The sequence below is a fragment of the Triturus cristatus genome, chromosome 4_1 (assembly GCF_964204655.1).
Source record: "Triturus cristatus chromosome 4_1, aTriCri1.1, whole genome shotgun sequence".
NCBI lineage: Eukaryota > Metazoa > Chordata > Amphibia > Caudata > Salamandridae > Triturus > Triturus cristatus.
Window position 1 is genome coordinate 191,223,178 of NC_140585.1, and position 11,440 is coordinate 191,234,617.

General features: G+C 52.3%; 1 pseudogene; it reads right to left on the reverse strand.

Moving 5' to 3' along the window:
- Positions 1–212: 212 nt before the first annotated feature.
- On the reverse strand, positions 213–4,255 carry LOC146853934 (mas-related G protein-coupled receptor member H-like; annotated as a pseudogene).
- Positions 4,256–11,440: the final 7,185 nt, after the last annotated feature.

Here is an 11,440-nt window from a genome sequence, read left to right on the forward strand (position 1 = left end):
AAATACACCATTTCCAAAGGTCACCCTCTTTTTTCCCATTTAGGATCACCCATGTTCAAATCCCAAAACTAACCGTACAGTGGCAGAAGATTTACTGTGCTGTCAGATTTTCCACTGTCACAAATGCAAGTGAGGCACTCCTTTGTGAATTGGGTCCTTAGAGCATGCATTATTTTTCACCGGGTCTTTTTTTAGTGAACCTGAAAAACATTCTAGCTGTCAACAGACTGCTGTTGCTAGAATGTTTCTGTCTCCTTTAATATCTTCCCCAGCGCCCGTTTGATGGAACGCCAAAAGCAGTGTTTGCTCCACATCCCTACACATATGTAGAAATGAAAGGAATGGCGCTGCAGTATGCCCAGTTACTGACCGGTAATCTTCATTACTCCGAGTCCTGGTCTTCCTGATCCATTCCTTAACAATGAGCAGCTTGTCTGCTCTACAGAAACCTATTCCCTAGCAAAGTCTAATACTTCCCCCAATATGGTGCCGCCTACCTTGCCCAGTGTGCATAAAGGGGAAAGTGTGTCATCCGCACATCCTGAGAATACCAACGAAACTCAAGAAGAAAAACACAAATCAATCACCATCAACTAAAACAGGGAGGGAGGGACAGGCTCAGGAATGGAACGCCAAGACCAGGACTCGGAGTAGTGAAGATTATCATGAGTAACCAGGCATTACCTCCTCATCCGTCTTCCCGTCCCATTCCTTAACAATGAGCCCATCCCCAAGCACATTGTGATTGAAACACAGACCAAAAGGAGGTAGCAAAAAAAACAGATCAGTGAAATGATAAAAGAAAAGAGTACAAACCACAAAAGATGTACAACAGACATAACATGAGTGCCAAAAGCAGCAAAGCCTCTACCCCAGCAGAAGATGGAAAGGGGAAACAAAAGCGTTGGGGGAGGCCAATGTAGCCACACAACTAACATCACGGAAGGAGGCACCAGGAAAAACAGCCCAAGAGGAGGAAAACAACACCCATCGAGCCAGAAGGGAAAAGGAAGGCACAAAACCCCATTCAGAGAGAGCACAGAAGACACATAAGGAAGTCGCTGTCCAAACGCACAGGAATGGCCCAGGGAGATGCCAAAGCCCACGAGACATCGAGAGAACGACGAAACCCCAAGTCTGGAGAAGAAGTTGCTGGACAAAAGTCACCACGACCACCTCAAAACAAGGGCACAAAGGTGGATCAGGCAACGCCAGAAGACCCCAGGTGGGAACCGCAGAGCAGCTAATAGAAGCATAAATATCCCGCAAAAAGGGAGCCATCACGGAAACAGGAAACAGACCCATCCCCCACACCAAGAGCCAAAGCACCCCCAATGAGGATCACAAGGTGCAAGGGTCGAAGGTCCATGAGAGTACCGGAGGGAGTGAGGCACTGCACAGGAACAACCCAAAGCCAAGAGGGACAACCATCCCAGTCACAAATGCCCAGCTGGAGGCGCAGGAGAGAGGATGGACTGAAAAGAGGAGCAATCAGGAGATAAGGACGCCCAGGAATCAAAGAACACAGACACCCAGGCTATACCACGAAGGAACAAAGCCACAAATAGAGGGAAAAGGGCCAATAGCACCAAGGCAAATAGACCCAGACAGGGAAGACCAAACCAGGAAGGCCCCTCCCCACTGCAGAGAGAGAGGAGACCACGCCACGGGCCACAAACGGCCAAGCCTCTGGAGAAAAAGTAAACAGAGACCATCGCAACTCCCCCTGCCAGTCGACCAAGGCACGAACGACCAGGACGAATGTCTGGCGCACAGATAGAATTATGCTGAAGGAGAGGAGCAAAACAGAGACTGCACCAGCCCCAATGCCACCAGAACTCACTTGGACAAAGACTGAAGAGCCCATAAATGCGAACAGCAGGCCAGGAACCCCTCAGCAGTGACACACCCACAGGCGCACACAGTGGACCCCAAGCCAACGTGGGAAAATAAACAAACCCCAGAGGGAGAGAGAGGTAACAGCCACCATCAGAGAAACACCCAACCATGGGGTGCCCAGGAAAGAAACCACTGATCCAGGAGAAGCCGGAAAACGGGGAATAAAAGGAGATGGACCCTGAAGAGCATGGGCGGTACGGAGTCCATCTCCCCCAGACCCGGTAGGCAGAGACGGCAGACCTCCAAGGATGATGAAGAACCCTGAAAGCACGTCGGAACAGAGGGAAAAGGGTCCTAAAGAAACACAGAGCCAACAGGTCCAAGAGGATCGGAAAAACCCACAATGATGATGAAAAGCTGAAAAGAAGCCCTCAGAATTGGCAGCAGCACAAGCACCACATCAGACCATCCAGATGGAATGAAAATACGCAGAAAAGCGTCCAGCAGGATGAGGGATGCGATAACTGAATACAGAGCAGAACTGCACGTCCCTGCTCTACAACTGGGAACACACCAAAAGGAAGAGGACAAACATTACCCCACCAGGACACAAAAAAGAAACCTGCCAACCGGCGGGCAGCTGGTGGAACACACCACCTGTAGCCCCCACAGACGGGAGGAAACCAAATAGCTGAAACCATGGCCAACCCCCTAGGAGCGCAACATAAGAAAACGCAAAGCGCATACACATCCAGAAGGGTATCAGGGTGATGGATAACAAAAAGCACAGGCGTCCAACATAATGGGAAACATCAGAACGGCCTCAGAAGGTGGAAAGGCCAAGAGGTCCTGCCAGGACCCGAACTAGTGACCATGAGGTCAAACTCTGGCCCCAACTATGGAAGCAGGAGGCCACCAAATAACCAGACCTGGCCAGCCCAATATCGTAGATGCACCTGATGCCAAGGCAACTGCAAACACGTCCACAGGAGAACACTTTGACAGAAAAACAAGGGAAAACGGGACCAGGCCACCATGTGCCCAAAATGCGTCTTGTGGAAGTGGAAAGTGCACAAGCATCCAGAAGGGAACCGTGGTGCGAAAAGCAGAACCCTGAACACAAAGCGACACAGCACAAAGGAACTTGGCCATCAACCCTACAAGGAGGAAAAGCCCAGAGGGCATGCATAGTGGCAAAGCAGGAAGCAGCAAAGGTGACTACCCACGCTATACCAATTGAAGGCTACCAGAGAGGTAGACCAGGGATGGACAACATAACCCCCATATGAAAAGTAGGAAAAGAAACACACCCAGCCCCCCGCCAAAAGACCGCTGTGCAAACCCCGGCGAGAGGTAACAACCAACACGGCCATGACAGCAGGGCAAACAGTACGAGGGGAAAAAAAGAACAGGATGTGTGGATGACGCACTTCCCCCTTTATGCATGCTGGGCCAGGTAGGCGGATACATATTGGGGAAAGTATTCCACTTTGCTAGGTAATAGGTTTCTGTAGAGCAGACAAGCTGCTCATTGTTAAGAAATGGGACGGGAAGAAGAACGAGAAGGTAATGTGGGTGTGGAGATAAATGTCACAAAAACAAATTCCGCTGGAGACATCTTTGATGGCAGAACACCAAAGTATAACAGAAGACCCAGCACCCTTGTGGCCAGCGCTGACAGGAGGAAGATGAGGACAGTGACCATAATGACATGGTAATGCCTAAGTGGGTGGCATTCCTTGGAGGTCTTCCGTAACTCAATGATCAGGGTCAGGCTCGACAAGACCATGAGCAGGATCACCAAGAGGTACAATGCGGACGTTAAATGGTACGCACCAGTGCACCATTCAGACACTGGTGCAGGGTATTGAACCACAAGCATGCAAACAAAGCTTTCCAGTACCATCACTACACACGATAGGAACTGGAGTAGACGACATACAATGACAGACTGCTTCGTGAGTTGTCGATGGTGGTACCACACTGGGAGTAGGACACACAGGCACAGCTCCACGCTGATGGTCAACAAGACAAAACTGCTGGTGTTGAAACCAACACTGTAGAGCACCCCAACAAGAACCATTGCATTGTTACTGTCTCGTCTTGATGTCTCCGTGCCACTCTAGATACAAATTAACACCACCAGTATGAAGATGCAACCAAAGAGGAAGATGGCATCTTCCATCGCAAGGTTGATTAGATTAACAGTGCAGTTATTCTTTTCAATCTTGACGAAGAGGACCCACAAGATGATGCCATTTCCGACCAGTCCGATGAGACAGATGACCAAAGTCACGATGCCCAGTGTTCGTGCGAAACACAATATCTTCTGGTCTGCATCGTGATTGGACGTTTCTCTGTCATTTCCTCCTGGTTTAAATGTAGCTGCGAGAGAAATATTGCCAAGGTCAGCCATGTTCCTTGTTTCAAGTCCTATCGAAAACAGTATTTAAATATATTGGATTCAAAAATGGGAAACAAATATATCAAATAATTAAGACAACTTCCAACAGTCTCTAATTAAACCAGACTCAGGTGTCTACCATCCTTTTGTTCCAAAATTAACCTAAACAATACTGTAAGTATTACACCTTGCACCAGGATACACCAGTGAATGAACTTTATGAAACTATTAAAACTATTAACTAATAGGGTATTAAAGTATGAGAAAAAAGTGGCAAGACTAATCATCAGTTTAGTTAGTTTTACCTTTACAGCTACGGCTATTGCAACAACGCTGTAAACACTATCCACCTCAGCTCATCTATCTACACCTTCCTTTACTATCCCACCAACCACAACATCTCATCCGGGACAGTACCAGTCAACCCCAATATATGAATCTGCACGTTCACTGACAATGCAAAACACTTTAACATACCATTATGCAGCTACCCTGACCACACAAACCACCCAACATATCAATATGCACCTGGGCTCACTAAACAAACCACCCCAACCTACCAATATGCACCTGGCATGACTACACATACCACCCCAACCTAGCAATATGCACCTGGCATGACTACCCATACCACCCCAACCTTTCAATATGCACCTGGTCTGAGTAAACAAACCACTCAAACCAACCAATTTGCACCTACCCTGACTATTACTATCCCCCCAATATATCCATCTTCACCTTCCATGACAAGTCCAACCACACAGACACTTTGATCGGTACCTGCCTTGACAATGCAAAGCATCCCAACATATTCAGCTTCAACTTCACACTCAAGCAACTAAAACGTCTATGTGCATCTTCGCCTAATATTTTCAAAAAGAACCAAGAGAATGCGCCTGCATCTTACTTGTCAATCCCAGGCATTGCAGTGCCGCTATTTACACCTCCTCTTACAAACCCAAGCACTGACCCATCTGTCTACACTTTTCCTTATATCAAGTAACCAACATAGCGACCCTACATTTTCTTCCACTTCAAACCCTGAATACATCTACCTGGCCTTTTCTTAAATGCCAAAGTGAACCAAAAAGCTACATTCATCACCTGTTAAAACATCAACAACATCTTTCTTCACCTTCTTTGATACTACCAAACCCTGCTGTGCCTCACTGCACTCCCGCTCATCCTGGCATATCTGTCTGCACCTTCCTTCACTTAATTAAATACCCCCAATTGATCATTTCTTTGCGACTCCAGACACCGAAATGATCTATCTGGCCTTCCCCTGAAACTGCAAACAATCCCAACATGCCATGCTCCATCGTCTTTTTCACTTTAGACCACATAAAAACATCTATTTGCACCATCACTCAAATACACAGACAACCCAACACCTGCGTTCCCTTACAATCCCCACCACCTTTACACTATGAACACCATACCTTATTTCGTAACCACCACAGTACTCCAACATGCGTCTTTGCTTACAATCCCAACAACTTCTACACATCCATCAACACTACTTTATTCATTTTTAACACCCGCAATGTATCTGTCAAAACCCTTCCCATGCAACCACAGCAACTCACCCACATCGACCCAGCTGCACCGTCCCGCAATATTGCACACAGGACAACATTTCTATATGTTCATTGGATTGTAATTCTAAACAACAGACACATCTCTACCTCCCATTGCGCAACCAAAGGCCTCACATTCACAAACTCACCTTGCCTTCATAAACACAATAATTATTGAAAACCCCAACTAAACCAAGTTATCAATCTGCTCCTTCTCTCTCAGTCTCCTGACTCCTCTGCCTGCCCCATGACAATACACTCGAAAACACGTAACACGCACGTCATTGCAAGTTGCTGAAGCGATATATGTTCCCGAGTTTGGGGGCAGAGTTTTCCACCATGGCTGATTCTGCTCGGCCAGAACCTCCACGCCTGGGATTACTGGATAAGAGTGAGCGGGCCTAGTTTAACCGGGGCAGAAACGTCTTCTAGACAAACCACTTGTGCTCTGACCCAAGGGGGAGGGAGATTGCCCACTCCCCCCCCCCACACACACACCAACCAGCACAGAAGGAACGTGCAATGGTCTTCCTAGCCACAGCAGAGACTGCCCTGCCGCCCACACACTCCCACAATCACAGAGCACCTGCAGAAAAAGACCTGGTAATCCCAGCTCCACATAGTTATTCCCCATTACATGGGGTAACAACTTGGAATGCATGGAGTATGGTGGGGCGATAAAAAATGGGTAATTACGGCCCCGGTATCTCCCCCATCTAAACTCTGGACAACTCGTAATGCGGGCCTCAGTGTTCTACAAGGACTCAACCCGCTTTCAGGAGCTAGATGAAGGGAGGGGCGTGAATGATAGTTACAGCAGCGTGAGAGGGGGTTAAGGAAGACAGTGAAGAGAAAGAGAAAATAAAGCTTGAGAAGAGAGGGAAGAATTTGAGCGAGAATGAGGTTATTAATAGTGATGGGCCCGAGAGAGGGCTTTGTAATAGTTCGACAGGTCCAGTGTTTCCTATCACGGTGACCACACGTCATCCGCAGGCCAGGCGTGGCCTGCGGAAACCAATAAAGGGAGCCGGCCCGCTCGGGGGCGAGGTCTCCAACCAGAGTAACGGAGTGGCCTGATATTTATTCGCCAGCGCTGCATCAGCCTAATCGCCCAGTGCCCCGCCACAGGCCCAGTCCCAGAACTTTACACTGGCGACGAAGGTGGGGGCTGAAATCACTGCGTGCCCCGCGGCCTCTCCCGGCAGCATCTGTCGCCCGATCCTCCCCAGCTATGTGGTGGTGCCCCGCGCGCGGGCGCGGTGACGAAGAGGAGGCCTTCGACCACGTGGGAGCTCCCGCCGGCCGAGTGCGTTTGTCTCTCCCGGTCCCGCCGTTGGTTCAGGCGGACTCCGGCGCGCCGGCATTCCCTGCTGTGCTGGTACTGCCACCAGTGAGGAGGCGACCACTGTGCTCCATCAAGCCTTGGCAGCTCCAAGTAAGGAACCGCACCAAGTACAATTGACTGTCACACACAGACTGTGCCATTGCCTATAAGTTCATCCTCTGGTGCCACGGGGAGGGGATCTCCTGCCTACGAGCGGTGCTGGGGCCAGGCACGGTGGTTAAGGGGTCGCCCGAGGACGTTTAGCCCCACGGCAGGGCCGGCATTTACCCTCCACGCCCCGAGGGAGAAAAGGAGGGACAGTTGGACAAAGATACCGGGAGGGTGTGCTACCTCCTGAGTTACAGCTCCACCTCACCCGCACAAGCGCACAAGCAGACACAATGAGCAAGGATGGCCAGGCGGCCGCATCAGGCACTGGAGCGGCTCCTGGGCAAGTGGCGGCGCCAGCCCCTGCCCCTTTTCAACATGCCGCGTCAGGGGTTCTACCCCCCTTCAGCGAGCTGGAAGACCCGGCTACCGCGGCGCCTCGTTGGAAAATTTGGATTGAGCGCCTAAATAATTACTTCGTCGTCACAAGAGAAGCCGACAACGCAATAAAGAGGTCGTTGCTACTACATTACGCAGGGGATGAAATATTCAAGTTGTTCAAACATCTGCCTAACACAGGGACAGCCGCAGACTTCGACGCGGCAGTGGCTGCTCCTGATGCCCATTTCAACCCACAACTCAACCCAGATTTCGAGCGCTTCAAGTTGCGCCAGGCCCGGCAACGGGAAGGGGAGTCGATGGACGTGTTCTACGTGCGGCTGCGTGAGCTGGCGAGCACCTGTACAGAAGACGACCAACTGAAGGAAATACGCGCCCAGCTCATACAAGGGTGCAGAGACAAGACGTTAAGAGGCCTCATACTGCGCCAGCCGAAGATCGCGCTGGAGGACATGTTAGTTCTGGCAAGGTCGCACGACTTGTCGGCAGCCCGGGTCAACGAAATGGAGCAAGCGCTGGGCAAGGCCCCAGTGAAGACGGAGACCATCAAGACGGAGCGGGCAGACGCCCTCCGTACCAGGCCGCGAGGATACAACCACAAGGCCTCACGTCAAGAAGGATCGAAGCAAAAGTGTGGATACTGCGGATACGAACCACACGCAGCGAAGGACTGCCCTGCACAAGGGAAGACGTGCACAAACTGCGGAATCCCCAATCACTTCGCGTCAGTATGCCGGAGACGCACGAGAGGCCGGGAGTTCCAAAACCGGAAGCCACCAACCAAGGCGGTGCGACAGCTGTCTGTAACGGAAAGAAGGCTGCCGGTGGAGCAGACGAGAGGGATGAGATACCAGGATGTGAGTGAAGAGTCGTCAAGCGATGGGGAGGAGGAGGTACACATGATCTCGTTTGCGAGGGAACTCAAGTTACGGCGTAGGCCCCAACCGACGTGTGTGGTACACGTGGCCGGGACAGAAGTGCACGCCGTGATCGACACGGGAGCCACGGTGAATGTAATGGGCCTCCAGCAGTACAGACGCCTAAAACCTCGCCCGCCGGTGCAGCCGTCCAAGACGAAGATTTATGCCTACGGAGCCGACACCCCGTTGCCTCTCAAAGGAAAAATGACCGTCCCCGTCAAGGCCGATGACCATGAAGTGATGACGACTATCCATGTCATCGACAGGGAAGCCGACACCCTCATAAGAAGCCACACGGCGGAAGACCTAGGGTTAATATCGTTTGCACGGAGGGTGCAAACACACCAGGTGGATGAGCTGCTCAGTCAGTTCCCGGAGCTGTTTCGAGGCCTTGGCCGCATCAAGTGCGACCCCGTGAAGCTACATATCGACAAGACAGTCGTCCCGGTCGCGTTGAGGCATAGAAGAGTCCCGTTTCATCTACGACCACTAGTGGAGAAAGAGCTAGAAAACCTCGAGAGACTCGGCGTTATCGAGAAAGTATCGGGCCCTACACCGTGGGTATCCCCGATGGTCATAGCAGAGAAACCGAAACAGCCTGGAGCGATACGGCTATGCATTGACATGAGGCTCCCCAACAAAGCCATAAAAAGGGAGCGGCACATCACACCGACAATGGACGATATTATAGCCGATGTAAATGGATCCAAGTGGTTCTCGAAGATTGACTTAAACGCGGGATACCACCAGCTCCCGCTGGCCAAGGAGAGTCGCTACATCACTACGTTCAGCACCCACCTGGGACTCCGGAGGTACAAAAGACTAAACTTCGGGATATCTTCGGCGGCGGAGGTATTCCAGAACACCATTCGGGAGATGCTGTCAGGGCTCCCAGGAGTGTTGAACGTAAGTGACAACATCCTCATCCATTCAGCGACAGCGGCCGACCACTACCGACACCTCCGCAGTACTCTGGCGCGGCTCCAGGAGCACGGGGCCACACTTCACAGAGAGAAGTGCCAATTCTTCCAACCATCCCTGGAATTCTTCGGGTACGTCTTCAATCAGGAAGGCATCCAGGTAGACCCCCGGAAGTCGCAATCGATCAAAGGCGCACCCGCGCCCACCTCGCCCACAGAGGTGCGCAGCTTCCTGGGCATGGCGACGTACTGCGGGAGGTTCATTCCCGGGCTGGCCACGCGGGCGGAGCCGCGGAGAGCCCTTACCAAGTCGGATGCCCAGTGGCAGTGGGGACCGAAGGAAGAAGAGGCATTCCAAGGTATCAAGGACGCCCTCCTGGGAGAAGCGACGCTTGCGTACTTTGACCCCACCAAGCGAACAGAGGTGTTGGTCGACGCCAGCCCCGTCGGGCTCGGCGCCGTGCTGACACAAGAGTGTGAACCAGGCAGGTGGGTCGCCCTGTCGTTTGCCAGCAAGTCTCTCATGCCCACCGAAGCACGATATGCCCAGATAGAGCGGGAGGCCCTCGCCATCAAGTGGGCCTGTCACCATTTCCACTTATACCTCAAGGGACAGCCGTTCACGATGGTGACCGATCACCAGCCACTCGTGCCACTCTTCAAAGGAACCTCACCAAGTCCCCCACCTCGCATCGAGAGATGGGCGGTCCAATTGCAGCCCTACGAGATGGAAGTGGTATACCGGCCGGGCGCCAAGAACCCGGCGGACTTCTTATCTCGCCACCCGGACAAGACGGTCACGTCAGAAGACGAAGACGACACCAACCAATATGTGCAGCTAGTGTCGGAAGCAGCCTGCCCGCGGAACATGACCCTGGAAGACATAAAAGTGGCAGACCTGACCGATGGGGTGTACACCCGAACGCTGAAGGCAGTGCAAGAAGGATCATGGGCACACTTCCTGAGGCAGGCCAACTCCTGGGGTTCAGGAGAGAAGGAACAGACGACAAAGATGTGGCAGATCCGGCACAAGCTTAGTGCCACGCCGGACGGGATCCTGCTACGAGGACCTCGGCTGGTAATACCCGAAGGACTACGACAAAAGGCCACACAAATAGCCCATGGAGGACATCAGGGGATTACGAAAATGAAATCCCGGATGAGAGAGAAGCTCTGGTTCCCGGAACTGGAGAAGATGGTCGAAGAATATGTGAGGCGATGCCCGCTGTGTCAACTGACGGGAGGCGCAGAACGGCTGGCACCAGTGATCACGGAAGACGCATGCCCGGCCCCGTGGTCACGGGTCAGCATCAATTTCGGGAGCTTCCCGGAGGGGAAGCACACCCTGGTCTTGGTAGATGGATTCTCAAAATACCCCATAGTAGAGGTAGTGGCGTCCACAGCCTTCGTGCACGTAGCACCCATCCTCGAAAAGACATTTGCAATGTTTGGGTTCCCAGAGGAAATCCGCAGCGACAATGGACCGCCATTTCAGGGGGCTGAGTTCGCCACCTTTCTGGCACAGAGAGGGATACGCCATCGTCGGATAACACCCCAATGGCCGCAGGCCAACGGAGACGTAGAGCGTTTCATGCGCACACTGAACAAGGTGTTCCGAATTGCCGAGGTGGAACAGGCAGACCCAGAAAAACGCCTCCACGAGTTCCTGCGAGAGTACAGAAGCTCTCCCCACTGCACCACTCAGAGAAGCCCGTGGGCATTGATGCTCCATGGGCCCCGACGAGATCTACTCCCCTCGTGTCCGGGCTGGGCGCCGCCCCCACTGAGAGAAGCGGAAACACAAGACCGACGAACCCGCCGCAACAACTACGCGAGCCACCGGCGGCACGCCGCCTAGAGGGCCTTCCACCCGGGGGCCACCGTTCTCCTACGGGACCGCCGCCCAGGAGGAAAATTCTGGACCAGCTACGAACCAGGGAGCTGGA